Here is a 17,758-nt window from a genome sequence, read left to right on the forward strand (position 1 = left end):
TATAGTGCCCCCACACAGTATAATACCTCCTATAGTGCCCCCACACAGTATACCTCCTATAGTGCCCCCACACAGTATAATACCCCCTATAGTGTCCCCACACACAGTATAATACCCCCTATAGTGTCCCCACACACAGTATAATACCCCCTATAGTGTCCCCCCACACAGTATAATACCCCCTATAGTGTCCCCACACACAGTATAATACCCCCTATAGTGTCCCCCACACAGTATAATACCCCCTATATTGTCCCCACACACAGTATAATACCCCCTATAGTGTCCACACACACAGTATAATACCCCCTATAGTGTCCCCCCACACAGTATAATACCCCCTATAGTGTCCACACACACAGTATAATACCCCCTATAGTGTCCCCCCACACAGTAAAATACCCCCTATATTGTTCCCACACACAGTATAATACCCCCTATATTGTCCACACACACAGTATAATACCCCCTATGGTATCCCCCCACACAGTATAATACCCCCTATAGTGTCCCCCCACACAGTATAATACCCCCTATAGTGTCCCCGCACACAGTATAATACCCTCTATAGTGTCCCCACACACAGTATAATACCCCCTATAGTGTCCCAACACAGTATAATACCCCCTATAGTGTCCCAACACACAGTATAATAACCCCTATAGTGTCCACACACAGTATAATACCCCCTATAGTGTCCACACACAGTATAATACCCCCTATAGTGTCCCCCCACACAGTATAATACCCCCTATATTGTCCCCACACACAGTAAAATACCCTCTATAGTGTCCCCGCACACAGTATAATACCCCCTATAGTGTCCCCACACACAGTACAATACCCCCTATAGTGTCCCAATACACAGTATAATAACCCCTATAGTGTCCACACACAGAGTATAATACCACCTATAGTGTCCACACACACAGTATAATACCCCCTATAGTGTTCCCCCACACAGTATAATACCCCCTATAGTGTCCACACACACAGTATAATACCCCCTACAGTGTCCCCACACACAGTATAATACCCCCTATAGTGTCCCCACACACAGTATAATACCCTCTATAGTGTCCCAACACAGTATAATACCCCCTATAGTGTCCCAACACACAGTATAATACCCCCTATAGTGTCCCAACACAGTATTATACACCTATAGTGTCCCCACATGAAGTATAATGCCCCCTAAAGCTAATACTACACTTTCCAAGAATCAGATCTCCCTCCCTCTGTGTGGCCTCTATTTTAGAGCGCCATTACAGCGACCTGAAGACACACATAGAGGTAATGTCAGTATCTGCCACAAGACAGTGGGACAATCCTAAAATCCAAAACTGTTCTGTTGAGACAGAGGCTCCAAAACCCAAAGGACCCAATGCAGGTGCACCATTTGCCCTAGGCCTCCCTGACCACACGTGTCCCCATTTGGCCCTTGGTGCAGTTGTTGCCGTCTCTTCACCTCTCAGTCCAGGGGCTGGGGTCTGCCATAGTGACTGGGCCCTTTAAGAGAAGGACAGAACAGAATATGTCACCTGTAATATCTGAGCTAATGACTTAGCTAATTGACCTTGGCTGATGAAATCTGTCAGGGCCCGAGTTACAGATCTCTGCCGCCTTCTCTCAACTCCGGCCAGTGTAAACAACACGCAGATAAAGGCCGGATCTGTCTTGACATGTTCTTTGTCTATGGAAAACCGCCATCATACTGACAGCGTGTAAAAGATCCCGCACTGTCACATAACCGCAGCGACAATTCCATCATGTTCTGATGATTTTTCTGTAGGAAAAGAATACAAAAGTCAGAATAAGTGGTGAAATATCTAATGTGCAAAGCAACAGCGTATAGCCAGATAGTGAGCGCAGCTCCGGAGTATAATACAGGATAAGTAATGTAATGTATGTACACAGTGACTGTACCAGCAGAATAGTGAGCGCAGCTCTGGGGTATAATACAGGATAAGTAATGTAATGTATATACACAGTGACTGCACCAGCAGAATAGTGAGCGCAGCTCTGGGGTATAATACAGGATAAGTAATGTAATGTATGTACACAGTGACTGTACCAGCAGAATAGTGAGCGCAGCTCTGGAGTATAATACAGGATAAGTAATGTAATGTATGTACACAGTGACTGTACCAGCAGAATAGTGAGCGCAGCTCTGGAGTATAATACAGGATAAGTAATGTAATGTATGTACACAGTGACTGTACCAGCAGAATAGTGAGTGCAGCTCTGGAGTATAATACAGGATAAGTAATGTAATGTATGTACACAGTGACTGCACCAGCAGAATAGTGAGCGCAGCTCTGGAGTATAATACAGGATAAGTAATGTAATGTATGTACACAGTGACTGTACCAGCAGAATAGTGAGTGCAGCTCTGGAGTATAATACAGGATAAGTAATGTAATGTATGTACACAGTGACTGCACCAGCAGAATAGTGAGCGAAGCTCTGGAGTATAATACAGGATAAGTAATGTAATGTATGTACACAGTGACTGTACCAGCAGAATAGTGAGCGCAGCTCTGGAGTATAATACAGGATAAGTAATGTAATGTATGTACACAGTGACTGTACCAGCAGAATAGTGAGCGCAGCTCTGGAGTATAATACAGGATAAGTAATGTAATGTATGTACACAGTGACTGTACCAGCAGAATAGTGAGCGCAGCTCTGGAGTATAATACAGGATAAGTAATGTAATGTATGTACACAGTGACTGCACCAGCAGAATAGTGAGCGCAGCTCTGGAGTACAATACAGGATAAGTAATGTAATGTATGTACACAGTGACTGTACCAGCAGAATAGTGAGCGCAGCACTGGAGTATAATACAGGATAGGTAATGTAATGTATGTACACAGTGACTGTACCAGCAGAATAGTGAGCGCAGCTCTGGATTATAATACAGGATAGGTAATGTAATGTATGTACACAGTGACTGTACCAGCAGAATAGTGAGCGCAGCTCTGGGGTATAATACAGGATAAGTAATGTAATGTATGTACACAGTGACTGCACCAGCAGAATAGTGAGCGCAGCTCTGGAGTATAATACAGGAAAAGTAATGTAATGTATGTACACAGTGACTGTACCAGCAGAATAGTGAGCGCAGCTCTGGATTATAATACAGGATAAGTAATGTAATGTATGTACACAGTGACTGTACCAGCAGAATAGTGAGCGCAGCTCTGGGGTATAATACAGGATAAGTAATGTAATGTATGTACACAGTGACTGCACCAGCAGAATAGTGAGCGCAGCTCTGGAGTATAATACAGGATAAGTAATGTAATGTATGTACACAGTGACTGTACCAGCAGAATAGTGAGCGCAGCTCTGGGGTATAATACAGGATAAGTAATGTAATGTATGTACACAGTGACTGTACCAGCAGAATAGTGAGCGCAGCTCTGGAGTATAATACAGGATAAGTAATGTAATGTATGTACACAGTGACTGCACCAGCAGAATAGTGAGCGCAGCTCTGGAGTATAATACAGGAAAAGTAATGTAATGTATGTACACAGTGACTGCACCAGCAGAATAGTGAGCGCAGCTCTGGAGTATAATACAGGAAAAGTAATGTAATGTATGTACACAGTGACTGTACCAGCAGAATAGTGAGCGCAGCTCTGGAGTGTAATGCAGGATAAGTAATGTCATGTATGTACACAGTGACTGTACCAGCAGAATAGTGAGCGCAGCTCTGGAGTATAATACAGGATAAGTAATGTAATGTATGTTCACAGTGACTGTACCAGCAGAATAGTGAGTGCAGCTCTGGAGTATAATACAGGATAAGTAATGTAATGTATGTACACAGTGACTGTACCAGCAGAATAGTGAGCGCAGCTCTGGAGTATAATACAGGATAAGTAATGTAATGTATGTACACAGTGACTGTACCAGCAGAATAGTGAGCGCAGCTCTGGAGTGTAATGCAGGATAAGTAATGTCATGTATGTACACAGTGACTGTACCAGCAGAATAGTGAGCGCAGCTCTGGAGTATAATACAGGATAAGTAATGTAATGTATGTACACAGTGACTGCACCAGCAGAATAGTGAGCGCAGCTCTGGAGTATAATACAGGATAAGTAATGTAATGTATGTACACAGTGACTGTACCAGCAGAATAGTGAGCGCAGCTCTGGAGTATAATACAGGATAAGTAATGTAATGTATGTACACAGTGACTGCACCAGCAGAATAGTGAGCGCAGCTCTGGAGTATAATACAGGATAAGTAATGTATGTACACAGTGACTGCACCAGCAGAATAGTGAGCGCAGCACTGGAGTATAATACAGGATAGGTAATGTAATGTATGTACACAGTGACTGTACCAGCAGAATAGTGAGCGCAGCTCTGGATTATAATACAGGATAGGTAATGTAATGTATGTACACAGTGACTGTACCAGCAGAATAGTGAGCGCAGCTCTGGGGTATAATACAGGATAAGTAATGTAATGTATGTACACAGTGACTGCACCAGCAGAATAGTGAGCGCAGCTCTGGAGTATAATACAGGAAAAGTAATGTAATGTATGTACACAGTGACTGTACCAGCAGAATAGTGAGCGCAGCTCTGGATTATAATACAGGATAAGTAATGTAATGTATGTACACAGTGACTGCACCAGCAGAATAGTGAGCGCAGCTCTGGGGTATAATACAGGATAAGTAATGTAATGTATGTACACAGTGACTGCACCAGCAGAATAGTGAGCGCAGCTCTGGAGTATAATACAGGATAAGTAATGTAATGTATGTACACAGTGACTGTACCAGCAGAATAGTGAGCGCAGCTCTGGGGTATAATACAGGATAAGTAATGTAATGTATGTACACAGTGACTGCACCAGCAGAATAGTGAGCGCAGCTCTGGAGTATAATACAGGATAAGTAATGTAATGTATGTACACAGTGACTGTACCAGCAGAATAGTGAGCGCAGCTCTGGGGTATAATACAGGATAAGTAATGTAATGTATGTACACAGTGACTGTACCAGCAGAATAGTGAGCGCAGCTCTGGAGTATAATACAGGATAAGTAATGTAATGTATGTACACAGTGACTGCACCAGCAGAATAGTGAGCGCAGCTCTGGAGTATAATACAGGAAAAGTAATGTAATGTATGTACACAGTGACTGCACCAGCAGAATAGTGAGCGCAGCTCTGGAGTATAATACAGGATAAGTAATGTCATGTATGTACACAGTGACTGTACCAGCAGAATAGTGAGCGCAGCTCTGGAGTGTAATGCAGGATAAGTAATGTCATGTATGTACACAGTGACTGTACCAGCAGAATAGTGAGCGCAGCTCTGGAGTATAATACAGGATAAGTAATGTAATGTATGTTCACAGTGACTGTACCAGCAGAATAGTGAGTGCAGCTCTGGAGTATAATACAGGATAAGTAATGTAATGTATGTACACAGTGACTGTACCAGCAGAATAGTGAGCGCAGCTCTGGAGTATAATACAGGATAAGTAATGTAATGTATGTACACAGTGACTGTACCAGCAGAATAGTGAGCGCAGCTCTGGAGTGTAATGCAGGATAAGTAATGTCATGTATGTACACAGTGACTGTACCAGCAGAATAGTGAGCGCAGCTCTGGAGTATAATACAGGATAAGTAATGTAATGTATGTACACAGTGACTGCACCAGCAGAATAGTGAGCGCAGCTCTGGAGTATAATACAGGATAAGTAATGTAATGTATGTACACAGTGACTGCACCAGCAGAATAGTGAGCGCAGCTCTGGAGTATAATACAGGATAAGTAATGTAATGTATGTACACAGTGACTGTACCAGCAGAATAGTGAGCGCAGCTCTGGGGTATAATACAGGATAAGTAATGTAATGTATGTACACAGTGACTGCACCAGCAGAATAGTGAGCGCAGCTCTGGAGTATAATACAGGATAAGTAATGTAATGTATGTACACAGTGACTGTACCAGCAGAATAGTGAGCGCAGCTCTGGAGTATAATACAGGATAAGTAATGTAATGTATGTACACAGTGACTGTACCAGCAGAATAGTGAGCACAGCTCTGGAGTATAATACAGGATAAGTAATGTAATGTATGTACACAGTGACTGCACCAGCAGAATAGTGAGCGCAGCTCTGGAGTGTAATGCAGGATAAGTAATGTCATGTATGTATTATATATGTAGACGTGCTGTCTTGACAGATGTTTCTTGCCCTGTTCTAGTTTGGATCTCTCTAGTCAGTTTCTTCTCCCCGTATACTACAGCTCCTAGTCACAAACCACTATGTAATCCCACATGTGTCTCTAATAGTAGTCACCCATGATGCCGGGGCCGCACATTTTGCCCGTGTTCATTGTGTTCTCACGTTTTCCACATTTTATTACTTTTTTCATTCACATTATTTATTTTTGGGTGGAATTTTAACCGCAGAAAATAACAAAATTCCTTTTACAAGAAGAATATAATTTCTATCACATGTCACTGGATTGAACATTTTTTCCTTTTTCGACATTTTGGGAAATTAGGTATTTACATGATAGTTATGAGGCAGAATCCTGGAACCATCTTAAAGGAGCAGACAATCCCTTGAGCACGGCATCCCCGGCCAGCAGCTGATTTTTGGGGGAATTTTTGCCATCCAGGAATGTAGATAAATACACAGACACCAAGAGCCCACCAGAGTGGCAGAGTCCCACTTTATTAGGTTCCGGCAGACTGTACGATCATAAGGTTCAGAGCAACTGATGTATACAGAAAGCTCCCCCTAGTGGCAGCCAGTATGTAATCATTTATGTCCATGCAGAGGATTTGGGGCTCTATATCAGAAAAACTGAGCACTATAAAGATCTATTATGAACGTAGGAAGAGCAATATATCTAGGGGGAAGAAGTTTGAAGCAAATATATATATATATATGTTGTAAGTGATGGCATGACCCAGCACTAGTAGGGCCCCCAGGCCCACCTTTGCAGTGGGGCCATGTCCTATCCATGCACTCCCCTGGTATTGATATGTCTAAAGACAATGGCCTACTCTTTGTCCCCTGTACGAGGTCTCACTACCACTCTCATCATGGACCCCTCATTGTGTAGTACAGGGAGACATTTCGGAGGAGTTTCTGTAAATCGGAGCTGAATGACTTGATGATGCGATCTCCTGGCGTCTGCCCAACAGGAAAGCCGGATCGGGTTCCACTAAACTATATTCAGATGTTACAGAGCGGGGGAGGAGGAGGGCGATTCGGGCAACAATAGGTACAATACTGGGGGGGGGGGGAACGCAACAGACAATGAATGCAAATAATCTCCAGAATCGGGAGCGGAGACTCAGCAGAGGTCACATCTGATACTCAGTGGGAGGAAAATCAGGCTGTGGCGATAAAATACATATAAATCCCCCAAATAAGGAGAATGTGAATTGTACCAAACCACAGGACACAACCACATAGTGATATGGAGCATGCCGGTATAACCTGGGTATATACTGTATATAATTATATATGTACAGCCGGTATAACCTGGGTATATACTGTATATGATATATATGTACAGCTGGTATAACCTGGGTATATACTGTATATAATTATATATGTACAGCCGGTATAACCTGGGTATATACTGAATATAATTATATATGTACAGCCGGTATAACCTGGGTATATACTGTATATAATTCTATATGTACAGCCGGTATAACCTAGGTATATACTGTATATAATTCTATATGTACAGCCGCTATAACCTGGGTATATACTGTATATAATTTTATATGTACAGCCGGTATAACCTGGGTATATACTGTATATAATTATATATGTACAGCCGGTATAGCCTGGGTATATACTGTATATAATTCTATATGTACAGCCGGTATAACCTAGGTATATACTGTATATAATTCTATATGTACAGCCGCTATAACCTGGGTATATACTGTATATAATTTTATATGTACAGCCGGTATAACCTGGGTATATACTGTATATAATTATATATGTACAGCCGGTATAACCTGGGTATATACTGTATATAATTATATATGTACAGCCGGTATAACCTGGGTATATACTGTATATAATTATATATGTACAGCCGCTATAACCTGGGTATCTCCTGTATATAATCATATATATACAGCCAGTAGAAGTTATACACCTCCCTGTATATAGTCATATACTCTTTGCTGATATTTCCTGGGCTTCTTCCCCAAAAACACAAATCACATTTTTGCTTCTTCTATATTCCAATTTGTAAATAATTCACTTGTCGTCTAGAAGTTTCCAGCGGTTTCTCTCCGAACGTTGCGCATTTGTTATAATTGAGGATTCAGGTTTATTCTACACATAATGTCACCGTAAAACTGACAACTCAAATCAACATTATTTTTGCAGCGATGATGAAAGTGGCGGCAACTCAACAAACTTTCATTGCCGCTTGCACAGCGAGTCCCGACAGACCGCGTAGGATGTAAATTTAATACCTGGGCTGCATTCATTAATTATTTTGGTCGTTAGAAGCCGTCATTAGAGCTGTCACGTCAGGCTGTCATGTGGTGGGAGATGTCCCCTGCTTCACTTCTCTGCTGGTTGCGTTTCATTGTGTTCTGTCTATCACAGAGATCTCCCCAGCTGAATACACCGCCGCTCCTGGGTGCGATCTACAAAGATCTGATATCTGCCTGCCATTCAATTAGTCCGCTGCGGCTCACGCTTTATTCTCTCACTCAATAATTTTTTTTTTTTTTACCAACTTGGTTTTCTTTATTTGTTTGCAGATTTGGCATTTCTATCTGCAATCAAAAGTCCTTTACTGTCAATGTGTTGTTGTAACCCAGCTTTCCCAAGCTCCTGAATGGCACACTTAGAGATGCAGAAATAGGTTGACAGTGAGTGTGGAAGGGGGAAAGATAAATCCTGTATTATACTTCAGAGCTGCACTCACTACAAGTACACACTAATATACATAGTGACTGTACCAGCAGAATAGTGAGCGCAGCTCTGGAGTATAATACAGGATAAGTAATGTAATGTATGTACACAGTGACTGCACCAGCAGAATAGTGAGCGCAGCTCTGGAGTATAATACAGGATAAGTAATGTAATGTATGTACACAGTGACTGCACCAGCAGAATAGTGAGCGCAGCTCTGGAGTATAATACAGGATAAGTAATGTAATGTATGTATACAGTGACTGTACCAGCAGAATAGTGAGCGCAGCTCTGGAGTATAATACAGGATAAGTAATGTAATGTATGTATACAGTGACTGTACCAGCAGAATAGTGAGCGCAGCTCTGGAGTATAATACAGGATAAGTAATGTATGTACACAGTGACTGTACCAGCAGAATAGTGAGCGCAGCTCTGGAGTATAATACAGGATAAGTAATGTAATGTATGTACACAGTGACTGCACCAGCAGAATAGTGAGCGCAGCTCTGGAGTATAATACAGGATAAGTAATGTAATGTATGTATACAGTGACTGTACCAGCAGAATAGTGAGCGCAGCTCTGGAGTATAATACAGGATAAGTAATGTATGTACACAGTGACTGTACCAGCAGAATAGTGAGCGCAGCTCTGGAGTATAATACAGGATAAGTAATGTAATGTATGTACACAGTGACTGTACCAGCAGAATAGTGAGCGCAGCTCTGGAGTATAATACAGGATAAGTAATGTAATGTATGTACACAGTGACTGTACCAGCAGAATAGTGAGCGCAGCTCTGGAGTATAATACAGGATAAGTAATGTAATGTATGTATACAGTGACTGTACCAGCAGAATAGTGAGCGCAGCTCTGGAGTATAATACAGGATAAGTAATGTATGTACACAGTGACTGTACCAGCAGAATAGTGAGCGCAGCTCTGGAGTATAATATAGGATAAGTAATGTAATGTATGTACACAGTGACTGTACCAGCAGAATAGTGAGCACAGCTCTGGAGTGTAATACAGGATAAGTAATGTAATGTATGTACACAGTGACTGCATCAGCAGAATAGTGAGCACAGCTCTGGAGTATAATACAGGATAAGTAATGTAATGTATGTACACAGTGACTGCACCAGCAGAATAGTGAGCGCAGCTCTGGAGTATAATACAGGATAAGTAATGTAATGTATGTACACAGTGACTGTACCAGCAGAATAGTGAGCACAGCTCTGGGGTATAATACAGGATAAGTAATGTATGTACACAGTGACTGCACCAGCAGAATAGTGAGCGCAGCTCTGGAGTATAATACAGGATAAGTAATGTAATGTATGTACACAGTGACTGCACCAGCAGAATAGTGAGCGCAGCTCTGGAGTATAATACAGGATAAGTAATGTAATGTATGTACGCAGTGACTGCACCAGCAGAATAGTGAGCGCAGCTCTGGAGTATAATACAGGATAAGTAATGTAATGTATGTACACAGTGACTGCACCAGCAGAATAGTGAGCGCAGCTCTGGAGTATAATACAGGATAAGTAATGTAATGTATGTACACAGTGACTGCACCAGCAGAATAGTGAGCACAGCTCTGGGGTATAATACAGGATAAGTAATGTATGTACACAGTGACTGCACCAGCAGAATAGTGAGCGCAGCTCTGGAGTATAATACAGGATAAGTAATGTAATGTATGTACACAGTGACTGCACCAGCAGAATAGTGAGCGCAGCTCTGGAGTATAATACAGGATAAGTAATGTAATGTATGTACGCAGTGACTGCACCAGCAGAATAGTGAGCGCAGCTCTGGAGTATAATACAGGATAAGTAATGTAATGTATGTACACAGTGACTGCACCAGCAGAATAGTGAGCGCAGCTCTGGAGTATAATACAGGATAAGTAATGTAATGTATGTACACAGTGACTGCACCAGCAGAATAGTGAGCGCAGCTCTGGAGTATAATACAGGATAAGTAATGTAATGTATGTACACAGTGACTGTACCAGCAGAATAGTGAGTGCAGCTCTGGAGTATAATACAGGATAAGTAATGTAATGTATGTACACAGTGACTGCACCAGCAGAATAGTGAGTGCAGCTCTGGAGTATAATACAGGATAAGTAATGTAATGTATGTACACAGTGACTGTACCAGCAGAATAGTGAGCGCAGCTCTGGAGTATAATACAGGATAAGTAATGTAATGTATGTACACAGTGACTGCACCAGCAGAATAGTGAGCGCAGCTCTGGAGTATAATACAGGATAAGTAATGTAATGTATGTACACAGTGACTGTACCAGCAGAATAGTGAGCGCAGCTCTGGAGTATAATACAGGATTTTTCTTAGGATAAAGAATGTAATAGGTAGAAAGATCAATGATATCAATGAGACTAAGAGAGAGATTAGATACATGACAGATAGATGAGAGATTTATATGTAAATAGATACAACATAGTTAGATAGATAGATAGATAGATAGATAGATAGATAGATAGATAGATAGATAGATAATTGATACAGATGGATTATAGACAAGATCTGGCAGTAAAATAAATTCTTGCCATGTGCCGCGTCTGTCACTGATCTGTCCAGAATACATGATGAGACTGGCATGAATTTCTGGATTGGATAGCAGTTCATGTGTTGGTGCGGATCATGTCCTCCAGCTACGAACGTCTCACTCATCAGACACTCCCTATGAACTAGACAGTGACTTGTCTTCTATACACAGAGGTTTAATCAGACATGTTCCTGCCGTAACACCCACATCATGTAGTATTATCATCACCACTGATATTTACATTTCTACATGTGGTTTATATTTACTTCTTATATAGATTGTCTTCAGTGTCTGGTCCTTTTTATCTCAGCCCCTTATGGGCACATTGGTGACCCCGTATAGTCATTCGCAGCCTAAGATGGTCTGAAATCTACCTTTGGTTATTTTCCTTCCTCCATGCTTTACCCTGCAGTGCTACTTTCTTGAGACAGTCATAAGAACACTAAGAATTAATTTCAGGTACTTTTTATTTTAGGATTTTATGAGATTGCATGACTGCAGTCCTGATACTGTCCAGAAGATGTCGCCACAACAGGTACACATCCATTACAGGAATTTGCTTTACTGCTGCTGTAAAGAGTCCATTGTCATTAGCTCCTTGGCTCAATACAGGGCTCATTGTGAACTTTATACATCTTGATTCAGTTTGTGCCCCCTAATGGTGACCCTGGGTAGTGAGCATCATGTTACTCTATGGAAACTGGAACCAAGAGGAGCCAAGACCAGGGGTAAATGGCGGGTCTGAGGATATGGAAACCCGGGCTTGGGGATTTTTCCATGTAACTTGTTCGTCTTAATGTCAGATATCTTGATATTATCATCTCCTTAGAGAACAGCTGCCGAGCGTCTACTCTGAAGTTTTATCTTGAAGACTTTGGCTGCGAGGATCACGGTCGTTCTAAGATTAAACTTGACTTGCCAGGAATGATTCTCTCTGACCTCATCGTTGCTCTTCACACAGTTCAGAGACTTTTCAGCTGCATAAACTTTCAATCCATCGGACGTTTCTGAGCTTGGAGTCACCTAGTAGGTTATACAGCCGGGGCTGGGCTGAGGTTGAGGCTGGGCTGAGGTTTTGCCTAATTTTTTGCCTAATTTCGTTTGGAGACCCCCATGAGATGAGGTGAGAAGACCAGCAGAGGACATGACCCAGACCAGCATTACTCCTTAGGTCACCCCCATCTTTACTGACCAGAGATTGGCTCAAAAGAACCATTGGAGGTTACTGTATAGTAATATGTGCCTATACTATTTGTGAGTGCTGTGTGCAGGATCTCCAGTGTATTTCCATTAGATGCAGCTATACACTGCTCTTCCTTGACTCAGACGGCCAATCTATATTATCTGTGAGTGCTCTGTGCAGACTCTCCAGTGTATTTAAATGAGATGCAACTTCACACTGTTCTCCCCCTGACTCACACTGACTGTCTATACTACCTGTGAGTGCTGTTTGCATAGTTTCTATCTATGAGAAGCAACTTCACACAGCAATCCCTCCACTCATTTTGCATGTCTATACTATCTGTGAGTGCTGTGAACAGACTCTCCAGTGTATTTCAGTGAAATGCAGCTTCACACCACTCTTCCATGACTGTCTGCCTGCCTATACTGACATAACTAGCATAACATTTTTGAGAAAAAAAACCATATGTGGACTGCACATTCCAATATTATACTTTGATTGAATGCTTCTCCACAAAATCTACAAAAATGAACATGAGATTCTTGGTATACATACTGATCAAGGTGTATAAGCCCACTACCCACTTCACAGCAATACCTCTATATAGTGGGTCCCTATGCTACTAGGTGCAACACAGCACCCAGAGGGAGAGCAACCAAGTAGTCCGCTGCCAAGCTAAGCCCCAGGCTCTGATCCACACCACCCCACAGGAACAGCACCACGGGGATCTCAAAAAGCTCCCCTTACCATATGGTCCCAGTCAGGGGACTGAAAGCAAGTAGTCGGATCCCTTATACTGTCTCCTGCTAATAAAACTATACTATCTGTGGTTGATGTGTGTAGAAACTCTAATGTATCCATTGAGATGCACCTTTACACTGCTCTCCATGGACTCCTGCTTCCTGTCTATAATACGTCAGTGCTGTTTGCAGAACCTCCAGTGTATTTTTTTTTTAGATGCAGATTTTTATGGCTTCCTACTCACTTACATGACATGTCTGTACTATCTGTGAGTGCAGTGTGCAGAAACTGCAGTGTATCCAATGAGATGCAGCTTCATACTGCTGTCACCTGCATCTACGAAATGAGAGGGAGAAACCTATCACATGAAGGAGGTGGGGTGGTAGGAGGGGTTAAGATTAATCATGTAGGATATACTGAGACTCTGAAGTGTGGGTTTTATGTCACTGAAGGTTTCTGTTCGGTGGGCTCCCCATATGGAAACCCGTATGCAGATGTGAATAGGGCCTGAGAAGTTTTTTTTTGTCTGTACATAAACAACAATGTTTCCATTCACTGACAGCAAGCGAAGGCCTAAAAAGTGGTGAGCAATATAAACACAAAGTATACGAGAATGTTATAGCGTGTATATACCAGCCCGCCATGGATTTCCACCAACCTCTTGTATTCCGTTCGCCAGCAGCAAGTTCTGTGAAATTCTCCACAGAGATGACGGAGTCGGCGAGTTCAGGCTGAGGATGCCGAGCCGAGGAGCAGAAAATGTGATCTCACTACAAATAACACAGAAGAAAGAAGACATGGTTTAAAAATACATGAGCTGAGAAATAATTCAAGGAAATCTGCATAACACGAAGGATGGCGAGGCAGAGGCGGGCACAGCCTGGGCACGATGTGAGGGATGGCGTGATAACATGAGTGGGATGTGGCCGTGACATATAATATAAATATATATATACAGTATATATATATATATATATATATATATATATATGGACCCGCTATACAGCTGCAGATAATCCTGGTATTATATCTCATTGACACCCCGAACTCTTCATATGTTATCACTGACACCTCTATCCCCTATGTAATACCGCCCATTACATCCCAGTGTCCTCCTTCCCTTCCTTTATCTTCCCCTTCTGTCCCCCCATTGTGCACCCCTTTATAATACTCCCAATTTCTCCCTGTAACTGTATTCCCCAATACCAGGTCAATCTGATTACATTTCATTCACTTTGCTGGTTTCGTAAAACATATTTCTTTTTCTGTAGTAGCCGCAGACGTTGTGTTTCTGCAATGTGAGGTTTGAGGTATTTATGGCCTATACTGAGCATAGGCCATAAGAAAGATTAACCCTGCACAACCCCTTTAATATGCCCCACACAGTTTAACAACCCCCTTCCGCACAGGATGTTACCCCATCACTGCTCCCACACAGTATAATGGCCCCATCACTGTACCCCGTACATTATGGGGGACCAGTGAAGAGACCACTGTATTGGGGGAGACCAATGAAGTGGCCATAAAATATTTGGTCCAGACATCCCCTTAAAAAAGGTTGTCTATAAACTGGAGTGATCACTGTGGTGGCCGCCAGGGAGGTGTATACCTGTCCCCAGCCCCCCCACTGTCCCCGCCTCTGTCTGTTTGGTCTCATTTCTGGAAATTCTTTACCTAACTAGTCTGAGCGATCACATGAGGTGCAGGACTCCCAGCAAGGAGGTGCCAACACGAGACCGAATGGACACTGGCGGCGGACAACGGAGCGCCGGGGACAGGTGAGTATGCTTTTTTATTTATTTGTTTTTGATTTTACACTTCCCGCCCGGGACATGAGTTCCAATTCCTGGACAAGCACTTTAAGGGCTCGTTCACACGGGGAAGTTGGCAGCAGATTTTGAGGCAGAATCCGCATCAAAGTCCACTGCCAAAAATGGCTCCCAATGACTTCAATGGGAGACGCTCGCTAGCTAGTAGCGGAAAAAAGAAGCGAGCTGCCCTATCTTGCCGCGGATTCCGTGGCTGAGTCAGTCTCAGCATCCGCAGCGTGAGACTCCGGCCTATTCATTTGGGTCTAATCCGGAGCGGAATGCCACAACGGGATGCCTGGTGTCTGCGACCGAATGTTTACACGCGGAGTTCATGTATCTCCTTGTGAACTAGCCCAAAAGGATTTATTCATCATTCTAATATTGATGGTCTGTCCTTAGGATACGCCATCAATATTACATCTGCGATGATACAACAGCCAGGACCTCTGCAGATCAGCCTTTTCCAGGACCAAGCAGCTACAGGGAATGGTAACATTTCTAGGAGCCGCGCTGTTCACTTGCCATACAAGGTATGACAGTAGATTTAGGTAGTGCACATGGTATAGTGGGTGAGCAGCATGGCTCCCGACATGTTATTACCTTTAGTCGTCGTGTCTTGGTACCGCCGCTGATCTGCAGGGTCCTGGCAGTGGGCCCCTAGAAACAATTCCACTGGTGGGCCCTAGACACCCCAGTCCGACCCTGCCTCCGGCCCCCTGTAACCCCCTCTTTCTCTCCCTCTCCTGCCCCCTGTATCCCTCTCCTGCCCCCTGTGTACCCCTCCTTCTTCCTCTCTCGCCCCCTGTGTACCCCTCCTTCTTCCTCTCTCGCCCCCTGTGTACCCCTCCGGCCCCCTGTATCCCCCTCTTCCTTTCCCCCTCCCGCCCCCTGTGTACCCCTCCTTCTCCCGCTCCGGCCCCTGTATCCCCCTCTTTCTTTCCCCCTCCTGCCCCCTGTATCCCCCTCTTTCTCTCCCCCTCCTTCTCCCCCTGTACCCCCCTCCTTCCCTCTGTACCCCCCTCCCGCCCCCTGTACTCCCCTCTTTCTCTCCCCCTCCGGCCCCCTGTATCCCCCTCTTTCTTTCCCCCTCCTGCCCCCTGTATCCCCCTCTTTCTCTCCCCCCTGTATCCCCCTCTTTCTCTCCCCCTCCTGCCCCCTGTACTCCCCTCTTTCTCTCCCCCTCCGGCCCCCTGTATCCCCCTCTTTCTCTCCCCCTCCGGCCCCCTGTATCCCCCTCTTTCTCTCTCCCTCCTGCCCCCTGTACCCCCCTCTTTCTCTCCCCCTCCTGCCCCCTGTATCCCCCTCTTTCTCTCCCCCTCCGGCTCCCTGTATTCCCCTCTTTCTCTCCCCCTCCTGCCCCCTGTATCCCCCTCTTTCTCTCCCCCCTGTATCCCCCTCTTTCTCTCCCCCTCCTTCTCCCCCTCTTTCTCTCCCCCTCCGGCCCCCTGTACTCCCCTCTTTCTCTCCCCCTCCGGCCCCCTGTACTCCCTTCTTTCTCTCCCCCTCCTTCTCCCCCTCTTTCTCTCCCCCTCCGGCCCCCTGTATCCCCCTCTTTCTCTCCCCCTCCGGCCCCCTGTACTCCCCTCTTTCTCTCCCCCTCCTTCTCCCCCTCTTTCTCTCCCCCTCCGGCCCCCTGTATCCCCCTCTTTCTCTCCCCCTCCGGCCCCCTGTACTCCCTTCTTTCTCTCCCCCTCCTTCTCCCCCTCTTTCTCTCCCCCTCCGGCCCCCTGTACTCCCCTCTTTCTCTCCCCCTCCTTCTCCCCCTCTTTCTCTCCCCCTCCGGCCCCCTGTATCCCCCTCTTTCTCTCTCCCTCCGGCCCCCTGTACCCCCCTCTTTCTCTCCCCCTCCTGCCCCCTGTATCCCCCTCTTTCTCTCCCCCTCCGGCCCCCTGTACTCCCTTCTTTCTCTCCCCCTCCTTCTCCCCCTCTTTCTCTCCCCCTCCGGCCCCCTGTATCCCCCTCTTTCTCTCCCCCTCCGGCCCCCTGTACTCCCTTCTTTCTCTCCCCCTCCTTCTCCCCCTCTTTCTCTCCCCCTCCGGCCCCCTGTATCCCCCTCTTTCTCTCCCCCTCTGGCCCCCTGTACTCCCCTCTTTCTCTCCCCCTCCTTCTCCCCCTCTTTCTCTCCCCCTCCGGCCCCCTGTACCCCCCTCTTTCTCTCCCCCTCCGGCCCCCTGTACTCCCCTCTTTCTCTCCCCCTCCTTCTCCCCCTCTTTCTCTCCCCCTCCGGCCCCCTGTATCCCCCTCTTTCTCTCTCCCTCCGGCCCCCTGTACCCCCCTCTTTCTCTCCCCCTCCTGCCCCCTGTATCCCCCTCTTTCTCTCCCCCTCCTGCCCCCTGTATCCCCCTCTTTCTCTCCCCCTCCTGCCCCCTGTATCCCCCTCCGGCCCCCTGTATCCCTCTCTTTCTCTCCCCCTCCAGCCCCCTGTACCCCCCTCCGGCCCCCTGTGTACCCCTCCTTCTCCCCCTCCGGCCCCCTGTATCCCCCTCTTT

The sequence above is a fragment of the Leptodactylus fuscus genome, chromosome 9 (genome assembly GCF_031893055.1).
Source record: "Leptodactylus fuscus isolate aLepFus1 chromosome 9, aLepFus1.hap2, whole genome shotgun sequence".
In the NCBI taxonomy this organism is placed as follows: Eukaryota; Metazoa; Chordata; class Amphibia; order Anura; family Leptodactylidae; genus Leptodactylus; species Leptodactylus fuscus.